We start from the raw sequence: 20,968 nt of genomic DNA, 5'->3' as shown, positions 1-20,968 counted from the left end.
GCCCCATTTGCCTCACACACAGTCACAGCCTGCAGGGACCCTGATTACCAGCAGGCGCTAAAAACTGTAGATAAGGCTCTGACTGATCACAATAATGGTCCCAGGTTGTTTAGCTGGAAGAATTTATTGTTGCAGATGATGCCACAGGACGGGACACACACATCTATACTTTAGCACATAAGAAATGTCTCAGCAGCCAGAATTTTTAAAATGTAGGTGCCGGCACACTGGCTCATAATGGGCATCCATGCATCCACTTTAAATATGCTGTCAGAGCCTTGCTCAGACAAAGCCGGTGTTTGGGCTTCCACTGCTGCCGCTCTACAGACTCCTCCTCTGCTTCAAGCTTCCCACAAATCCAGCTGACCAGCCTCGAGCAGAGTGTACTGTGCAGGATGATCTTAGGAAGGGGTTCCGGCTGCTGATGGTCGCTGCTCCACTCGGCCGTACTCTTCCACACACAGGTGGCAGCTCCACAGGCCTGAAACACACACACACCACCCATGTTGGCTCGGGCATGGTGGGATCACGAACACTAAACAAACACACTATATGCAGCAAGCTTCACATAGAGTTTGCATACTGTTTGCATAGAGTATGGTCACAGTACAGCTGAGCCTTACAGGCTAATGTCTCTAGAAGACTGTCTCCTACCAGGTAGACATCCTCAAGCAACTTGCACATCCATACGCAAAGGTGAAGCTCCTCAGCGAACAATACAATGGTTCACATTGCTGCCTTGAACCGTCACATGTGAACTCTCAAGCAAACCAAGCAGTCTACGCTTCATTTCCTACATAGCAGTCAACGCTGCCGAAGGTACAAAAGCAGTCCGCTTCAAAAAACTAACAAAATGTATCCGTCCGCCTCGCGTTGTGGCTTAGTGGTATGAAGCGCGCCTTTCCATTTTATGGGGAGCGAAGGTTCGACTCCCGGCCTGGCTGTTTTTTTCTCATTTATTTTTTATTTTTCTTAAAAGAATCGCTAGGGAGAAAGTCGAAATGCGAGCTATATATCACCGGTCGTTTTTCATCAAACTGTAATGCCTACTTTGAAAAACACAGTGCTGTTTACTTGTTTCAAAGGGAAAAGGCAGTGTAGTGCATTGGCGACGGACGTGATTGCGAAGTACTGTTCTCGGGCATTCAGTGACTTTTTTTTGCACGCGGCACACAATGAATCAATACTTGTACGGTGATAGAAAAAGTGAATTTATAAATAATGGGGAGCATGCGCATACAAAAAAGGCTAGACTTCAAGTGAACCACTCAAGCATAAGGGCTCAAATAACAAGTGTTCAACTCTTTATTAAAGGGCACTTTCTTAGTCTCTTGTACGTCATTTGTCCTGACAGCTTTGTAGAAGTTCAACATTTTAGAACTCGCCCCTGTCATCTCGCCCACAGCTGCGAGAACTTCACGTAGAGTCTTCTCCAGGAAGCGCTCCCTTATGCTAGCGTGTACGCTGACAATCACCCGCTTGCAGTCTTTCGAAACCTTCAGAGACTTCAGCTTGGAAAAGAGGCGAACAAGAAGTTTTTTTGCAGTCGCAGTGGGCGAAGAAAACAGGCGAGTAGGAGATAGCGACACCATTTTCACAGACTTGAAATCCAAACGACCATACGAAACCAACCAAACGAAAACAAACGACAAAGGCAGACAACTGACCGGCCGGCCTAGCTGCGAAAACCCAATACAGGAGGAGCCGGAAAAAAAACCAGAAAACTAAGGCGCTCTGTTTTGGAGAACGTAAACGAAAAAAGCAATCTTTCTTGCAGACACTTTTGTCATTATACTAAAATCTCGACCAACGCTACGTTAATTTTAATTTCATCACAATTTTTACTTTCGACGCACTACATTACGATGCAGACGAGGAGCGCGAACAGGCTTCGCAGTTTTGGCTGCATTGACTGCTATGTATTAAACGGAGTATACTTCAACCCAAGAAACATGGTCTTGCAAAAAGTTAAAATGTTACCACCACTAACGAAAAACAGCGACTTATTCTCTCTTCACGTGCTCAAGAACCCCACAGAGGTTCCACTCGGTACTGTGTCGCCATGGGCAAAGAAGGGCGCACCCACGCCACAGTAGAAGGATGAACAGCGTAGTACTTACCATCCACCAGTGTACTCAATCATGCACTCTCTCCCCCATCTGCCCTGGGGTAAGCCACTAGATGCAGTCCAGCACCTCCCGAGCAGTGTGTGACCAATTACCTTCGGGCGGTTCAGACAGGGGTGGCTGGAGGCAGTACATGTGGTAGCCCCGGTCGCAGTCATCACAGAACAGCAGCTGGTCCTGCATGGATTGGTCACACGGACTTACACAGCTGTCCCCCTCCAGCAGGGGTCGTGCATTCGACAGGAATGCGCAGCGTGCTTAATTGCCCCTGCAGCAAACACAAATCCACACCGACACAATGTGCAGGCAGCCAGTCTCCTTTACCAGCGATGGACATTGCCCTCTGAAGTGCCGATCCACGCCACGAAAGACGCGGCAGGCACAAATACCACGGCTGCCTCGTTGGGCCTGCTCAACCTAGCCTAGCACAAGAGACAGCGCCGCTGCTGTGAATATAAGTATTTGCAGCCAACACTGGCAGACATACCAAGTGACATTCCAGTACTTAGCAACTCTGCATGAGCTAGAAAAACAGGAACTAAGGAAAAGAAAAAAAGACTCCATGCACATTACCATGTCACTGTATTTTTTTGAAAGACTATGAAAAGAAAGAATGAGTTTATAAGCTACAAAAACGTACCCAGTGTGCAAAAAAAATTCAAATTCACGTCAGGAGTGGACGTAATTGTAAAATACACTGTAGGAAAGGCGTTGTGCATTTCATGTACTGGCTCACAAATTGTGGTAGCTGCACGGGGTATTGACCATACCCTTAAGACTGCTGAACACTCCCCCCTCCACCCACTTCGACTTATGTTGGACGTTTTTTGGGTTGAACAGTTCACTCATATTTCAAGTGCAGGTATAGCACATTTTTGTCATCACACTACCATTCAGATGGCAAGTTTCGAAATATCTGAATAACTTCGGCTTGGCCATTTAGGTATTGGCCATGCCCTTAAACTGCTGAACACTCCCCCCTCCACCCACTTCGACTTATGTTGGGCGTTTTTTGGGTTGAACAGTTCCCTTATATTTCAAGTTGACTTATATATGCAGATATGGCGCATTTTTTCATCACACTACCATTCAGATGGCAAGTTTCGAAATATCTGAATAACTTCGGCTTGGCCATTTGGGTATAGGCCATTCCCTTAGACTGCTGAACACTCCCCCCCCCCCCCTCCACCCAATTTGACTCATGTTGGACGTTTTTTGGGTTGAACAGTTCACTTTTATTTCAAGTTGACTTATATATGCAGGTATAGCACATTTTTTTCATCACACTACCATTCAGATGGCAAGTTTCGAAATATCTGAATAACTTCGGCTTGAAGTTCGCCATGGTTTCCAGTTGTTTTCTTTAGCCTGCAGAGAATGGGCGCTAAATGCATAATTCATGCCTAAGAGATTCCGTGTTTTGCACCACCAGCTCTTATAGCCAGGCCCCTCCCTGAAATATTGTGGTCGCTGCCTGCATGAAATAATGTCACCACATGGCAAGATGATGTGATGCATTGTTACCAGCTTCATGAACAATGTGGCCCATTCATCAGCCATGTGACCCACTAACAGTCAATGGGTCAAGTGACCCTTGATAACATGGCTTGCACATGGCTGACTATGGTCTTGGCCCCCTTAAAGCTAATGTTGTATTTCCAGTGACACTATTCGAGTACCGCTTCAACCTTTTCCAGCAGTCCAAAGCGTGTTTAAATTTCCTTCACATGTGGTTAAATAGACAGTGAGGACCACCTGCCCTGGTGCACGTTCGCTCTCTCAAGCAATCCCAGTGTCATCTCTCCATAAGGGATTATTGGCCAGAAAGCACCATTTTACAGCTGGAAGCTGATATCATTTGCTATTAAAAATATCATGCTCGTTTTTAAACCAGGATCTTATCACGTCACAAGAGCCAGCTGGACAAATTCAGACAACTGACTTGACTCTCATTTGTACAGCTGTCGTCGATGTATGCCAGTCATGTTCCTACATCACAGAGGCGCCACTTCCCTCCGTGATAGCAGAGCTCGTAGCCGTTCGCGACGGTGTGTCTACTTTAAGGAACCGCCTCTGTAAAGTGTCCCCGACTCATTTTCTCCTGCGCACAAATTCCACACAAGCAGTTCAGGCTCTAAGGCGCATAGCCAGACCCCTGGATGTCATGGGCGATGTGTGGCACATTATGCTATCATAGCCATGCCCTCTCCGAGTTGTGCAGGCTCGACACACTACACGCCATCATAGCGAAACTGGCAATTAGGGGTGTGCGAATATCCGAAATTTCGAATACGAGTCGAATATGTTTGATATTGAATTCGTATTCGAGAAATTGATATTCGAGAATTTCCGATTATTCGAAAATTCCTGAATACTTGCCAGCGATCGTATACTGCGCAGACTTTCATAAATTCGGCCATGACAAAACCACAGTATCTGGGCAAATTAGCCGATGATGGAGTTAAAAATTCCAGGAAAACAATACAGAAGTCCTATTCCCTTCCTTTTCCGTGGTTTATCATGCGGACCGATCGCATTCCGACGCCGCTAGGCTTGACCTCGTGCAAAACTTCGTAAGTTGACTTTCTCACACATCACACGTGCTGCGAACAAGATGGCCGATGGCCCGCTTCGAACAATCGCAAAGCGAAATCGAGCTTTTTTAAATCCTTCCGTAATATGTTATATATTTAATGCCCACATCTGAAAAATGCGTCCTGTCGCCTTCATAAATCTCCGAGCGTGATCTCCGCCATCCCGTCTTGTAAACGACGCTATGCGGGAAAGCGTACTTGCAGAATTTCGGGGGAGCCTCCTGAAGGGGTACATAGAGATGTCACAATAGGGCAAGCGATCCTGTAAAAAATCCCGCCTTTTGCTTGGTGCATTGTAATCCGCGCACCTCTTTAGTGGGCTTAACGGCAGGCGTGACAACGATTGCAAGGCCCCTGTCGCTAGATCAAAAAATCGCCTGGCCGCGTAGTTTCGGTTTTTGAGCTTCGCGGCCTCCACGGGCGACTGCAACTTTCGGCCCGCGAATTCGCCGGTAGTCCAATCCCAGCTTCATGCGGCTTTTGGACGCGGACCGGCGCATCGCAGGTGATTTTTTTCCTTTTTAGAAACCGTCTCGCCGTTCCGACGCCGCTGTGTGTTCCCCGGCCGCTTACTTGCGTTTGTGTTGTCCTTCCAGCACTGAAAAATGACCGGCTCGTCACGGGCTTACAGGTGTTAGCGCGATGGAGCCACCTCATAAGGCCTTACTGCATCTTTGCATTTTCGGCAGGTTTTCTTTTTTTTCTGGAAAGGGGCGAAGAATTTTATAACTCCAGGCCTTCAGAGGAACCGGGCATTTCTTCCGGTCCCTTGAACTCCGAATGAATGAGGTTTTACTAGTTTTTTTGCTGCCAGTCTTGTCATTTTATGGGCATTGTTTTGCATGACCTCATTACATTTTGGATACCCTTATGCGGTCTAAGTATACATTTCTGTGCACATCTTGTTTTTTATACGGTACTGAGGCAGTCTAGTTTTGTCTATTTTAGTTGCAAAGACCACACACTATTTTGGAAAAAAAACAAATAAGGCAACAACATTGCTTGTTTATCATTTTCTGAAATTTCTTTTCCTGAAATTCGATTTGATATATGTAGCAAATTTTTCTTCATATTCGTATTCGAAAATTTCTATATTCGCACAACCCTACTGACAATGCATGCCATCCACTGCAGTTGTTTGGCGCATGATAGCTTCAGTAGCTTATGTGCCATAATACCTAGCACAAACAACTGCAGGTGATGTACCCATTGCCTTCACTGAAACTGTCCACAGGAGGAGCCGTAGTGTCTGAAAAAGAATTTCTCAGCCATTCATGCATACTATAATTCCACCGCGTGGATACAATCTTCCCGTGTGCTCAATTCGCAATGAAGAGGTGGCGTTGCTGCGGTGATGGCTGCGGTCAGGACCTCCTGGACATCGCAGACTCTTCTGACTTGCCCCTTCTGCCCAAATCCCACTACAGAAGTGACTGTAGACCACTACTCGCTAACTTGGCCATGACTTCGGACAGCAGACAAGCTACGCCTTGGCATCCAGGATTACCACCCTAGCCAACCACAAGACACAAGAATCTGGAGACATCGGCCCCAACACCGGGCCTTGATGGCATTTATAGCCAACACAGGTCTGCATATGCATACATAACTGTACTATGTTGAAGGACACATTTGTGAAATTAAGAAAAAAAATATCGTGCTCTGGCTATAGTCTGCTCAAACAGCATAGGCTGTTGGAAGAGGCATGTCACTCTCTTTCGGGCTGTTACGAAATTAGCACTCAGATAACTGCCATATCTGCTCGGTTACACCTGTACAAAAGATTGTTTCGTCTTTTCAGCTGACAATGTTAAGCTGCTTGCTATGCCACCATAAATTGGAACATACAGTTGAACCCCACTACAACGAATGCCGCTCCAACGAAATATTTTGGATTCCCCGTCAACTAGCCATAGAAAACAATGCATGCTAGTTCTCGCCACAACGAATTATCTTTTCGGTGAGTTTCCGCTTGAACAAAATTTTTGTTCAGTGGAGATGCGCTTAACATTTATTTTACAACAAGACAAGCATAACGTTCCCAGTCCGTATGTTCATGGTGTTTAATTTCACTGAAAACCTTTCCTGTAATCGATGTGTGCCCCATAGTGCATCGAATGCGAATGGGTGGCGCCATTCGATGTCGTCATCCCATTGTACGTCGTCCGTCATATTGTGCGATATTGTCCATCATATCGACAGAGAAGCGGAGCGGAGCCGGCCTGACGCATTGCGATTGTCCGGTGTTTCATTTGTGTTAGTGTGCTAGACTCGATACCAGCATGGCACCGTCGTGCAGAAAGCACAAGTACCTTTTTTTGGAGGATAAAGCACGCAAAATCCGAGAGACCTCAAGCGGGAAGAAGAAAGGTGTCATCGCTGCGGATTTCGGCACCTCCAATAGCACGCTTTCTACCATTTAGAAGGCGAAATACTCCATCACCGTAGCTCTTCCTTCAGGGACATCCGGCACACGCAAGAAGTTGACGCAAGCGGCACACGAGAATCTTGAAAAGTCGTCGTTCGCGTGGTTCCTCGACATGCGTGCGAAGAAAATGGCCATCAGTGGAAGCGTGCTTCGAGAAAAAGCACTGAACTATGCTTGCATACTGGGCATTGAAAATTTCTTGGCAAGCTCAGGCTGGCTGACACGTTTTAAAGCCCGGCATGACATTGTAGCGAAAGTTGTGTAGTGAGTCGGCTTCTTCAGACGTCAACAGCCCATCGATTTGGACGGCATCTGCTCTGCCGGAGATAATGAAAAGTACGCCCCGTGCGACATTTACAACGCGGATGAGACGGGATTTTTCTATGAACTGCTCTTCGCAAAGACGCTGGACCCAAAGGGCCAACCATGCAGTGGAGGCAAGCACAACAAAAAACGTGTGACTGCTTCTCTGCAGCAGCACGGACGGCTCCGACAAGCGCTGCCTGCTGTTCATCAGTAAGAGCGTGAAGCCGCGGTACTTCACAGGCGGTAAGCGCTTGCCAGTTAAATATGTGGCAAACAAAAAATCTTGGATGACGCGGGCAATCTTCCATGATTGGGTCATGCATTTTGACCATGATATGAAGTTACAAAACCAGTAAGTGTGTTTGTTAGTTGATAATTGCTCGGCTCATAATGTTAAGGACACTGAGCTCGAAAATGTGTAAATGCGGTCTTTACCGGAAAACTGTACTTCTCTGGTTCATGATTTGGGCCAGCATGAACTTTGGGACACAAACGAAGAGAGACACGTGGAACAGCAGTGTGTTCCGTGTTCCACGTGTCTCTTCGTTTGTGTCCCAAAGTTCATGCTGGCCCAAATCAGGGATTCATACCAACTGGCCAAGAAAAATTCCATTTTGCAGTATCTTCTTGTTCGCTGGGCGCCCCTCTTTTCTTCTCTCTTCTTAAAGCCCCACCTTCACCTTTGATCAGCAGTGTGTTCCGTGTTCCACGTGTCTCTCTTCGTTTCTGTCCCAAAGTTCATGCTGGCACAAATCATGGATTCATACCAACTGGCCCAGACAAATGCCATTTCTCTGGTTCAGCCGTTGGAGCAAGGCATTATTAGCAGCGTCAAAAGTGCTTACCGCCAGCGGTTGATTCAACGGCTGTTGCTGAATATTGAGGCCAGACGGCCAACCAAAGTGTACCTGTACGTGGCACTGCAATTGATCGCCACAGCGTGGACAGCGACTCGGTGGACCATAATTGAGAACTGCTTTGGGCACTCTGGCCTTAAACATGGCGCTGAATCAACGTCCAGTTCAACGGACAATGACCACGTCCTAACAGAGCCTCCCTCCTCAGAGGTAACTGCGGCGTGGGCAGCACTTCAGGGCGCCGGAAACATACCAGCGGATGGCAACCTTGATGAATACATCGCTGTTGAGGCGGACGTGGTAGCACACGAGGAGCTAACCGATGAAACAGTAATTGAAGAGGCCCACCACAACGACGCCTCGTCCGAAGATGAGGGCGACGTGGAAGATGCACCAGCCCTGCCGTCTTGCAGCGCATGTTACGCGACGCATTTGACACCATTCGTGCCTTCACTAATGCGTATGACGATGACATCACGATGCAGTTGTTGGCTGAGTGTGAAACTCGCACCACGACGCTCATGTCCACTAAAAGGACGCAAGCCAAGATGATCGAATTTTCTGGAAATAAATGACATTTTTGAAGAGCGCAGTAAGATTTAGGTTTTTGGGCTGATATCGCCACAACAAAATTTCCCCTTCAACGAAATTTTTCGCGCACCTTGTTAATTTCATTGTAGCGGGGGTTAAACTGTATACCTAATCACAGATTTATGTTCCTCAATTAAAGATCATGTCACGACGCAGCTGGCGTACGTCGTGGTAAGGCTTGAGGAGGGCCGCTGAAGGGGAGCAGGGGAACGCGCCGAAAAAAAGGGAGAGGCTCTCAGGGCGGCGTAGCGCGCGAGTGTCGGGAGCCTCGGCCTAAACGAGGGGGAATGGTTCGATCAGACGTAGGTGTCGTAAAGGGTTTCTCTCCGCTCGTTGTGGCATGTTTCTAGTTAGCCACGGCAGCTTGCTCGATGGGCCAGCGCCGGAGGCGAGCGGGCATCTGGGCACCCTAGGCCAGAGCGGCTAACAGGACGCATGTGTCATAAATGGTTTCTCCCCCCTCGTTGTGGCATGTTTCTAGTTAGCCACGGCAGCTTGCTCGATGGGCCAGCGCCGGAGGCGACCGGGCATCCGGGCACCCTAGGCCAGAGCGGCTAACAGGACGCATGTGTCATAAATGGTTTCTCCCCCCTCGTTGTGGCATGTTTCTAGTTAGCCACGGCAGCTTGCTCGATGGGCCAGCGCCGGAGGCGACCGGGCATCCGGGCACCCTAGGCCAGAGCGGCTAACAGGACGCATGTGTCATAAATGGTTTCTCCCTCCTCGTTGTGGCATGTTTCTAGTTAGCCACGGCAGCTTGCTCGATGGGCCAGCGCCGGAGGCGAGCGGGCATCTGGGCACCCTAGGCCAGAGCGGCTAACAGGACGCATGTGTCATAAATGGTTTCTCCCCCCTCGTTGTGGCATGTTTCTAGTTAGCCACGGCAGCTTGCTCGATGGGCCAGCGCCGGAGGCGACCGGGCATCCGGGCACCCTAGGCCAGAGCGGCTAACAGGACGCATGTGTCATAAATGGTTTCTCCCTCCTCGTTGTGGCATGTTTCTAGTTAGCCACGGCAGCTTGCTCGATGGGCCAGCACCGGAGGCGAGCGGGCATCCGGGCACCCTAGGCCAAAGCGGCTAACAGGACGCATGTGTCATAAATGGTTTCTCCCCCTCGTTGTGGCATTTTTCTAGTTAGCCACGGCAGCTTGCAGCGAGCCGTGTGTTCGATATTTTGTGCTTTTCTTTTGTGTTGCAAGGCGTGTGTTTTATATTGTGTGCTTTTCTTTTGTGTTGTGAAATGTTGCGTCCCAAATGTGGCGGGAAAGTCACCTATTGGCTGAGGGTGTAGTTTTGGCGGGAGGACAAGGAGATGAGTGCGCGCTAAGGAGAGCGCGGGAGGTTGGTTGGTAGCAACCGGACAGATCGGTCGTACGCGGCCGGTGGTGGTCCCGGGGTCGCGGAGTTGGAGAAGCGAGTTCCTTGAGCGGCGGCCGGGTGGGTTGGTCGCATTGTGGCCGACGGTGGTCAGGAGTCGCGAGAGTGTTGGACTTTTGTCTTTTTTTAGTTAAAGCGGAGAGGCCAAAATCTGTCGGCATATGTAAATAAGTTTTGCTAAATATTGTCATAAATAATTTTTTGAGGAAAGCCTTTCCAAGTGCCAACGTCAGAAGACCTGCACACCTGTCTCAAACTCACCAGTCGCGAAGTACGTCCCCCGGGTCACTCACGAGACCCGCCCTCTACCACTCCACGTCAACATCTGGATGCAACAACAACATCGTCCACAACAAGAGAGAGAGGGAAAAATTCGTGACTGGCGCAGTCGACAGGATTAAGGGACCGCTGCTTTGCGACGGGAACGAGGAAGACAGAGGCAACGCAAGTTGAGAAGACGCCGAGCTAGTCAGCTCACCAGCAACGTTTGCTCTTGGGTGGCGAAGAAGAGTGGAAAAACTTAAGGGCACAGGGTAAGGTAAAATTAGGAAAAAATCGTTTTTTTTTCTTTTGGAATTTTAGAAGTTCAATTCTTTCTACACATGTTCCATGATCGCACTTTCCTCAGAAAGCCATATTTACGGCTGAAAAACTCTTTTTCTGAAACCAAGTAGTGAGTGGCCACGCCCCCTTTCAGGATTAACGTCAATTTTTTCAACCAAAAAGTCCACCACCTGATTTCAAAACATGTCTAAAATCAGCTACATATAAAAAATTGTCTGGCAACTATTGTACAGCTCCTCTTTTTTAGCCAAGACAATCCTGAGACGCTTTGCACGTTTTTTCCACGTTTCTGCAACCTTCATGCAGCTGCGTCCGAGTGCTATCCCTTTCTATCAGTATTGTAAATTGTGCCGGTGTTGGTTGCTGCTGATAAGTTGAGATGCCCAGGGCAAAGAAGGCCTTCGTCAGGCGTGAATTTCACGGCAACCGCTACGCTCATCGTGAAAAAGCAAAAGGATGTCCACGACCGAATGAGATCCCGAACGCTGAACGCGCCAGCTCCTCGACATCGAAGCTTTCAAGATTTTATCTGTGCTTCCAGGAAGAGGATGTGCTACAGAGCAGCAGCCAATATGCCTTAATGGACATGGACGGCATTTGTGCCGCAATTACACAGATTTGTGTGTGCAGAGAGTGCGGTGGAAGTGTTGAGCTCATCAAAATTGTGACAAAACGGGTAGGTGTTGCAAGCGTTTACAGTTTGAACTGTGAAGTGTGTAGTGCCGCACAACGATTTGAGACGTCGAAGAAAACTACTTCTGGCCTCTATGAAGCCAACCTCAGGTTAGTGTATGCCTTGAGGTCCATTGGTAAGGGAATGGCTTCAGGAAATATACTCTGTGCTATGCTAAACCTTCCTAAGCCGCCGACAAAGTTTGCGAAATACAATCACGAGCTTCTAGGTCACATCGAAGCTGCTGCTCAGGAGTCGATGAAAAGGGCAGCTGACGAAGCTGTGCAGCTGAATGAGGGGGTTAAAGACATCGCAGTTGCTCTTGATGGAAGCTGGCAGAAGCGAGGCCATACTTCCAATAACGGCATAGTCTCTGCGACCAGTGTAGACTCTGGGAAAGTGCTGGATGTGGAGGTTTTGTCTAAATGTTGTCCAAAGTGCAGCATCAAGGGTACAAACAGTGACCCCCTTCATAGAGAGGTGTGCCAAAGCAACTACCAAGGCACCAGTGGTGGAATGGAAGTCGCAGGAGCACTGAAAATTTTCGGCAGGAGTGAGGAGCTTCACGGCGTTCGATACGTCAAATACCTTGGGGATGGTGACAGCAAGGCTTTTATGGCTGTGAAGGCACAAATGCCATATGGTGATTCCGTTGAAATATCCAAGGTTGAGTGCATAGGGCACGTGCAAAAAAGGATGGGCACAAGGTTACGAAGGCTAAAAAAAGGAAACAAAGCAGGAAAACTCTCTGATGGAAAGAGCCTCTCGGGCCGAGGCCGACTGACTGATGCAGTAATAGACAAGCTCCAGACGTACTATGGTTTGGCCATCAGAAGAAATGTAGGAAACCTGGATGAAATGCGAAAGGCCGTTTGGGCAACCTTCTTCCACTTATCGGCCACAGACGATGACCCATGCCATGGACTTTGCCCAAAGGGACCTGATACGTGGTGTGCCTTCAACAGAAGTCAGTCAGAGGGCAAGCCATTTTTCCACAAGGAGAGTTTGCCTGCATCTGTCTTCGAGGCTATCAAACCCATTTATAGGGAGCTATCGAAGGCTGAGCTCCTAGAGAAGTGCCTGCATGGGCGAACTCAAAATGCAAATGAGTCGTTCAACCATGTTGTTTGGGAACGCGCGCCAAAGAATGTGTTTGTTAGGCTTCGGACCCTACGGATGGCAACACTGGATGCTGTTCTTTCATTTAATGATGGTAGCATCGCACGGGCCAACGTTTTGAAGGCGTGTGGATTGAACCCAGGGAGCAACACCATCAAGTGGCTGAGGGAAGCTGACCATAAGCGTATGTACTTTGCGGACCGAGCAACACGACAGCTTACAAAAGAGGCCCGACAGTCAAAACGACAAGCCGAAAAGCGAAAAAAATGACGGCGACAGTGACTACGAAGCAGGGGGCTATTAGACCAATTACTATGGAGGCGTTTCTGCGATTAAAAAATGGTTTTTCACATCTTTTTTCTCTTTACGTTCTATTATCTCAAAACAGTGTTTTTTCTTACAAAGGTACCATTATTTCCAATGCCTTTCAAGACAGACGGCTGATTTTTTTTTTCAATCATCTACATAAGTGTTGCCAACTACTGAACTAGAATTAAGCAATTTCATTGAGCAGTTATTCTGTTATGAATTTTGAAATGCGCAAAGAAAGGCCAGATTTGTGTACTACCGGAAAAAAGTTTATTAAAAATCGAATTTTCAACACATTTCAAATATTCTAGTTCAGTAAAAAGAGCACAAAATTTGGCAAACAATGATATATGTATTATTAGGCTACTGTTTTTAGTTAGTGAGAAACATGTACCTCAACATGGCCTAAAATGCATGGGAAGTATAGGGCTTACCCTGTGCCCTTAAGAAAGAAGAACGCCAGAAGAAGAGACAGCAGACGGATCTTCACCGATCTTCGCAACTTCGACACCGATGTAGGTGTGGAGAACAATCGTGGACCCGAACAGAGCAAGGGAGGACGGACGCAATTGCAGCGGGACTTGACAGTGTGGGGGCGATTCGTACCAGGACTGGTGGCATGTTAAAACGAAAGTGATTGTGAGAGAACTCTGGAACTTGGACTGATCGACGATCTTTGAAGACAAGGCGACGAAAGAAAACGGTGAGCGAACAGCGCTGCTCTCAGCTTTTGTTGCTTTATGCTCACGAGGGGAAAGGGTAAGCTACTCTCGCCAGAGATGGATGATAGCACGACTGGGGTAGTGAGCGAGGCAAGCACGTAAGGGGGCGAACCTGAACCCAATATGCAAATCGAAATGGAAATAGAGAAGATGAGGTTAGAGAGGGCGAAAATTGAATTCGAGACAGAGAAATTACGCAGACAAGGCACAGCTGATCTATCAGAAGGGAAATAAGCAGTAAAATACTCCAAAATGCTGTGCAGTATACTGCCCCGAATGCCCAAAGAGGAGTCGTTTATTCCGGTGTGGTCTGATTCCGTGGAGATGCTGTTCCACTCCTTCAGTGTACCGGAAAGCGTGCAATCCATCACCCTGATTCCTTACGTCCCTTACCGCATGCGATCAATGGCGATGCAAAATGGGACAAAAGAAATTCTTGAATACAAACAGCTAAAGCAAGTAATTTTGAGGGAACTGAGACTAAGCCCGGCAGAGTATAAAAGAATGTTTGACACGGCTAAGAAAGGACCGCAGGAATCGTGGCGCCAGTTCGGCTACCGGTTTCGCAGCTACTACGCATATTACACCAGCAGTGGGAAAGTGACCGAAACGGAGGAGCTGATGGAGCTGGTAGTGGTGGATAAACTGAAAGAGGTCCTGCCCAATGACGCGCTGCGACAGATAGCACTTCAGGAGATCAAAAGCTGGCTGAAATTAGACGGACTTACAGAAGTAGTCGAGGCTGTGGAGAGCAGCGGGGGAAACCATCGGGAGCTAGCGTTCCGCGCATGGGTATGGCCAGTGGTGAAGGACATAGAAGAGAGATGGGTGGGGCATCGCCACTCCATGGGCAAAAACAGATAGAGGTGAAGAATGCGCCATTTAAAGCACAGATGACGATGCGCCAGTGTTACCGTTGTGGCCGACAAGGTCACATGGCTAGGGAGTGTCTAGAAACTGAAGAAAAAATAAGAAATGGAGGTTTAAGTGTTCGTAACGATGCCACGGAGGGGCATTCTGCCGGCAGGCAATGGGAGCACGAAAGAGGAAAGAGGGCTGCGTCACTCATTTGCTACCGCTGTGGCCGTTTAGGGCATATGGCCCGAGAATGCCTAGACACAGAGGCTAGGAAGATTACCTCCAGGGTGATAGAAGTAACCCGTCAAAGCGCTGAAATTCGGTGCCAGGATCAGGAGCCAAAACGGAGCACTCAGTTGGCAGGGACACACGTAGCCGATTTTCCTCTGTGTTCGGGCGAATCAGTCATCTTGGCGCGATTGGATTCGGGCACGGACATCACAGTGGTCAGGAAGTTACTGCTGCCGCAGGAATTTGTAGACCCACGAGGCAAAGTAACATTGAAGGGAGCCTTCGGGCATCAGAGTGAAGCGGGGCTGGCGTATGTACCACTAAGAGTGGATCGGAGGGGCGCACATGTTGCCATCTTGTGCGCAGTGACAGAGGAGTTGGCGATCGAAATTGACTGCTTGTTAACGGTTAGTGACTACAATGAACTGGTCAAGCAAAAGGAAAACGAAAAGAGAGAGGACGATTGCAATTTGGGGAACCCACGTGCTACAGTGGCGGCAATTGTTGCACAACCAAATGAAAACGAACAGCTGGGGGAAGCAACGTCTTTGAGCTTTAGGGCACTACAGCTGGAGGATTAAAGCTTGAAAACCTCATGGCAACAGGCAAAGGCGGGCACCCATGGTATGCAGGTAACCGATGGCCTGCTATATCATTCAGATAAGATAAACGGGAGGATGGTGAGACAGATCATTCTGCCGAAATGCAAGCGGCAAGCGGTGCTGCAAGTAGCACATGACAGAGAAGTGCGTGGGCACCTCGCGGCAAAGAAAACCAGGTAGCGTATAAAGAGTTCATTCTTTTGGCCGAACATGAACACCGAGATTCTGAGGTATTGCCAGGCTTGTCCACAGTGTCAAAAGAATTCCATCCAAAGGAAGTCTGTCAGGGTACCAATAACGCCCCTGACTAGACCACCAAGACCATTTCAGGTTGTGGTGATGGACTGTGTAGGACCGATAGATTCCCCGTCTTCAAAAGACCATAAGTATGCTCTTTGTTTGATGGACGTGTGCTCTCGTTGGCCAGAGGTAGTCTGTTTGAAATCTTTGACGGCCCGAGTAGTGTGCGACGCCCTGGTGGAAATATTCTCTAGAGTTGGAGTGCCGGAAATGGTTTGCTCAGATCAGGGAACAAACTTTACCGCAAAGGTGACCCAGGAGCTGCTGGCCCGTCTCGGGGCGTCGCCTAGATTTTCAACCCCGGGCCATCCGCAGAGCAACGGCCTAGTTGAAAGATGGAATGGGACATTCAAAAGAATGCTGCGGCATGTGATTGGAGAACACGGGCGGGGCTGGGACCGATTAGTTCCGTGCCATTTGTGGGCATATCGCGAAGTGCCTAATGAAACAACCGGAGTGTCACCATTTGAACTCCTTTATGGGCGCACTCCTGCAGGGCCATTAGCAATATTGGAGAAATCTTGGACTGGAAACTGGACCCTTCCGATCACGCTTAATGAGTCGGCAGAAAAATATCTACTGGAGCTACGTCAGCGGCTGGCTGCCATGTCAGATATGGTGGGGCAAAATGCTGCCGATAACCAAAGAGCGTACGCGACACGGTACAATCCGAGAGCAAAGCCGAAGAGTTTTAATTGTGACCATCTCGTCCTAGTCAGAAATGAGGACATGTCTAAAGGGCAATACACCTGGAGGGGGCCGGTAAAAGTAGTGGAGAGGAAGCGAAAGGATAGCTACGTTGTGCAGATGGAGGATGGGTCCCGAAAGTAGATACACGCAAATAATTTGAAAACGTTTACGTTGGGAGTAAGGACTGTCGGAGTTGTATTTGAGGACGAAGAGTTTGGAAAGGTAGAAGTACCGGTAGTATCAATTCGCATGAGCGAAGCAGAGGTAAAAGACCCTCGTATCCAGGAAGTTGTCCGTCGGCACAATGAGGTCTTTTCGGGAAAGCTGGGGAAAAGTAGGGCAGGTAAGCACACGATCCGCATAATGCCCAACGCACGCCCTGCTCCTCGTCACCAGTACAGGGTCCCGCTAAAGATGAGAGTCGAGGTTGAGAGACAAGTACAGGAGCTAGCGGCTGACGGAATGATCTATCCCACCGAATCCCCGTTTGCCCACCCTGTGGTGTGTGTGGCGAAAAGCGAGGGGAGTGTGAGGCTCTGCGTTGATTACAGATTCCTCAACTCCATAACGGAGGTAGATGCCTTCCCGATGAAAAAGGTAGACGACCTCCTGTCGACTGTGGCAAAATCATGCTGCATTACAATTCTGGATTTGACACGCGGGTATTGGCTGATTCCTCTAGAGGAGCAGAGCCAAAGACTGACCGCATTCGCGACCGACAGTGCACAGTATGCCTGGACGGTGATGCCGTATGGACTAAGAAATTCCGCAGCCACATTCCAGAGAATCATGAATGAAATCCTTTTTGAGCACAGAGCGTATGCGTGCGCCTACATAGACGACATCGCAGTTTTCTCTGAGAACATAAGCGAACATGTCCAACACCTCGATGCGGTGTTGTAGACACTCAAGTCTGTGGGGCTCAAGGTAAATGCTGAAAAATGTAAATTTGCGCAGGGAAGCGTAAAATATCTGGGGCACATAGTCGGCGCCGGAATGCACTGTCCCGATCCTGAGAGGGTCTGGGCAATAGAGGCAATGCAACCACCACGAACAAAGGCGGAACTCAGAAGCGTACAAGAGGTATTTATGCCCGCCAGATCTGTCCAAGCCTTTCATTATATCAACCGACGCGTCCCAGGAGGCAATCGGAGCATGCCTAGCGCAGAATGAAGACGGAAGAGAATACCCAATTGCCTTCTTGAGCAAAAAGTTGAGCGAATCTCAAGTGAAGTGGTCGACGATTGAAAAAGAAGCGTTCGCTGTGGTATGGGCATTGGATCAGGTGAGCACATGGGTACTTGGAGCGGAGGTGCATGTCAGGACGGATCATAACCCTCTGCAGTATGTGGCCACGGCCGCATCGAGCAGTGCACGGCTTACGAGGTGGGCGTTGTCGTTGCAAAAGTACATCACGGTTCAGCATATAAAAGGGGGCCACAACGTGCTTGCGGACGCGCTCTCTCGCATTCAAACCTAACATGAGAAAAAAAAAGGGGGGGGGGGGGAAACCCCTGAGCTTGGAGCATGAGAGCAGCGATGTTCGAGGCTCGCCTCGGTGGACTGTTGTTGATTTTCTGTTTATTTTCATGCATGCTTTTTGTATATATACTCTGCCTTCACTTTAAATATGCGATCCTGTGGCGTACAGTGTGGTGTGTAGCAGTGTATCTTGCTTTCATGTACTTGCATGCCTGTATTCTTTTTCGGAGTGAATCTCGAGGGGAAGATTTAGTGCTTTCTCGCACTGGAGAGAAGTGTGACGTCCTGAGCCAGCCTAGGGGGAAAGCTTGTTTTTTTCGAACTGGCAAAAAAAATAGGGGGAAAAGAATGGAGAAGAAGAGGGGAGGTGCCACGGACGCAGCTGGCGTACGTCGTGGTAAGGCTTGAGGAGGGCCGCTGAAGGGGAGCAGGGGAACGCACCGACAAAAGGGAGAGGCTCTCAGGGCGGCGTCGCGCGCGAGTGTCGGGAGCCTCGGCCTAAGCGAGTGGGAATGGTGCGATCAGACGCATGTGTCGTAAAGGTTTTCTCTCCGCTCGTTGTGGCATGTTTCTAGTTAGCCACGGCAGCTTGCTCGATGGGCCAGCGCCGGAGGCGAGCGGGCATCCGGGCACCCTAGGCCAGAGCGGCTAACAGGACGCATGTGTCGTAAATGGTTTCTCCCCCCTCGTTGTGGCATGTTTCTAGTTAGCCACGGCAGCTTGCAGCGAGCCGTGTGTTCGATATTTTGTGCTTTTCTTTTGTGTTGCAAGGCGTGTGTTTTATATTGTGTGCTTTTCTTTTGTGTGGCGAAATGTTGCGTCCGAAATGTGGCGGGAAAGTCACCTATTGGCTGAGGGTGTAGTTTTGGCGGGAGGACAAGGAGATGGGTGCGCGCTAAGGAGAGCGCGGGAGGTTGGTTGGTAGCAGCCGGACAGATCGGTCGTACGCGGCCGGTGGTGGTCCCGGGGTCGCGGATTTGGAGAAGCGAGTTCCTTGAGCGGCGGCCGGGCGGGTTGGCCGTGTTGTGGCCGACGGTGGTCCGGAGTCGCGAGAGTGTTGGAGTTTTGTCTTTTTTTAGTTAAAGCGGAGAGGCCGAAATCTGTCGGCATATGTAAATAAGTTTTGTTAGATATTGTAATAAATAATTTTTTGAGGAAAGCATTTCCAAGTGCCAACGTCAGAAGACCTGCACGCCTGTCTCAAACTCACCAGTCGCGAAGTACGTCCCCGGGTCACTCTCGAGACCCGCCCTCTACCACTCCACGTCAACATCTGGATGCAACAACAACATCGTCCACCACAAGAAGAGAGTGAGGGAAAAATTCGTGACTGATCCCCAGGTGGTCGAAATCATTCCAGAGCCCTCCACTACGGCACCTCTTTATTCCTTTCTTCTTTCACTCCCTCGTTTATCCCTTTCCTTACGGCGCGGCTCAGGTGCTCAAGGATATATGAGACAGATACTGCTCCATTTCCTTTCTCCAAGAACCAATTATTATTATTATGTTCCTCAATTAAGTCAAAATTTGTCATGAACACTAAGACAACAGAATTCGCAATACACCTTCAGGCACACTCACATCATTGTCTGAAGTTCCGCAGAGCCCGCATGACTTGCATTCAATGTATTGCCAGCGGTACTTCTTTACAGACACTGTCATGTTCGGAGTGAACTGCAAGCAGGAAGGATGAGCTCCAAGAACACAAAACACCAGACATGAGGAATCCACGCCTCACATGCATTTCATATTCAGTTCACCAGCCCCAACTGCGCCAGTCTCTGGGCAGCTCAGTGCCACTGCACTAATACATGGTATTCATGCCACAGGAGTGATACTAGCCAGTGCGCCAGCCTAGGAAACATTTCGCCAAACACTTACGAACGCTGAGAAAAATGCCAGACAAAAAATTAAATTTTTCTTTCACTGCCGAGTGCAACACTGTTTATATGGGCTATGCACAGAATACGTTCAAACTGATCCTCACGAAAGCCAGTTGTAAGGCTCCTTCTACTTCCCACCTCTGCATGCCTGCATCCAGCCTCCTGAACCCTTCAGAACTTCAAGCCCCCTCAAACATTCACTTGGTATGAACGAAGGCAAAACAACTGTCACTGCGCATTAAGACTATGGCATCAAGTGTCCAATAAATCGAACTTCCACAGACATGGGACTTTGTTGTGGAAGATGTAGGCGCCACAAGCGCATAAGGAAGGATGAAAGAAGAATATGGTCACACATAGCCATAGTGTGTTGTGTTTTATGGCAGATAGGCAACTAAGGCCATCATGCGCCAAGCGCAAGGCATCGGAAAAGTTTTTTTGCTGATTTTCATAGAAATATGAAAATCATCCGTGGTGTAGAGGGCCTCAAACATTTGTGCTATCTAGTGAGCAGATAGGTAAGTTTTAGAAATGGCTACTACTAAAAGCTTTCAAGAGGGTTGGTAACCTCAGCAGCTATCCTTGGCTCAGCAAGGATCTCAAGGCTTCCAACTAAACAAATAAAGGCCTCAGCCTTCTCAGGGTTGAGTAAGTGGCTGAGGTGTATTAAAATTCGAACAGACCAGTGGGTAGTGAGATTTCTGAGAAATCTTGTTTGTCTTAAAAAGCTAAAACGCAAGGCGTGTCTACGATTCCATTATCTCCTAAAAGCAGTGTAGGATGGGGAGGAATGTGTTCGTTATAAAATTTAATAAAGTAATTCCTTATTTTTCGAGTTTCACCCAAGAGAATAAGATATAGTTCACTGTAAGTTCATCTCCGCATTTTTCGCAAAGAGGTTTGTCTTGTTTTGTTAGCTGGAAGTTGTGAGTAAGGTGTGTGTGTCCTATTCGGAGACGGCAAAGAATCACTACCCTCAAATGTTTTTGGTGCACACATGACTTCAATTTGCCTAAAACCAGCTTAATCAAGCGTAATGTGTTATTGACTTCGTTGTTCCAAGACAAATGCCTTTTTTTCTTAATTTACACTGTACTAAGTTCATGCAATCTCTAAAAGGTATATTAATTTTTTTTTTATTTTCTTGCCACGAGCTTGTGCAAATCTGCTCTCTTGTTGCCTTGTATTCCGACATGACTCTGGACCCAGCACAGTTATATGTTTTGTCCTTGAGCTGTGGCTGTTATGTATGATT

The 20,968-nt window shown here is 48.4% G+C and overlaps 1 pseudogene; it reads right to left on the bottom strand.

The window, feature by feature from the left end:
- Positions 1–346: 346 nt before the first annotated feature.
- Positions 347–20,968, bottom strand: part of LOC144128285 (zinc finger protein ubi-d4-like) — a 53,966-nt pseudogene continuing 33,344 nt past the window's right edge.

The sequence above is a fragment of the Amblyomma americanum genome, chromosome 1 (assembly GCF_052857255.1).
Source record: "Amblyomma americanum isolate KBUSLIRL-KWMA chromosome 1, ASM5285725v1, whole genome shotgun sequence".
In the NCBI taxonomy this organism is placed as follows: Eukaryota; Metazoa; Arthropoda; class Arachnida; order Ixodida; family Ixodidae; genus Amblyomma; species Amblyomma americanum.
The sequence above is the reverse complement of the archived record's forward strand: the minus strand, read 5'-3'. Positions and strand labels throughout refer to the sequence as shown.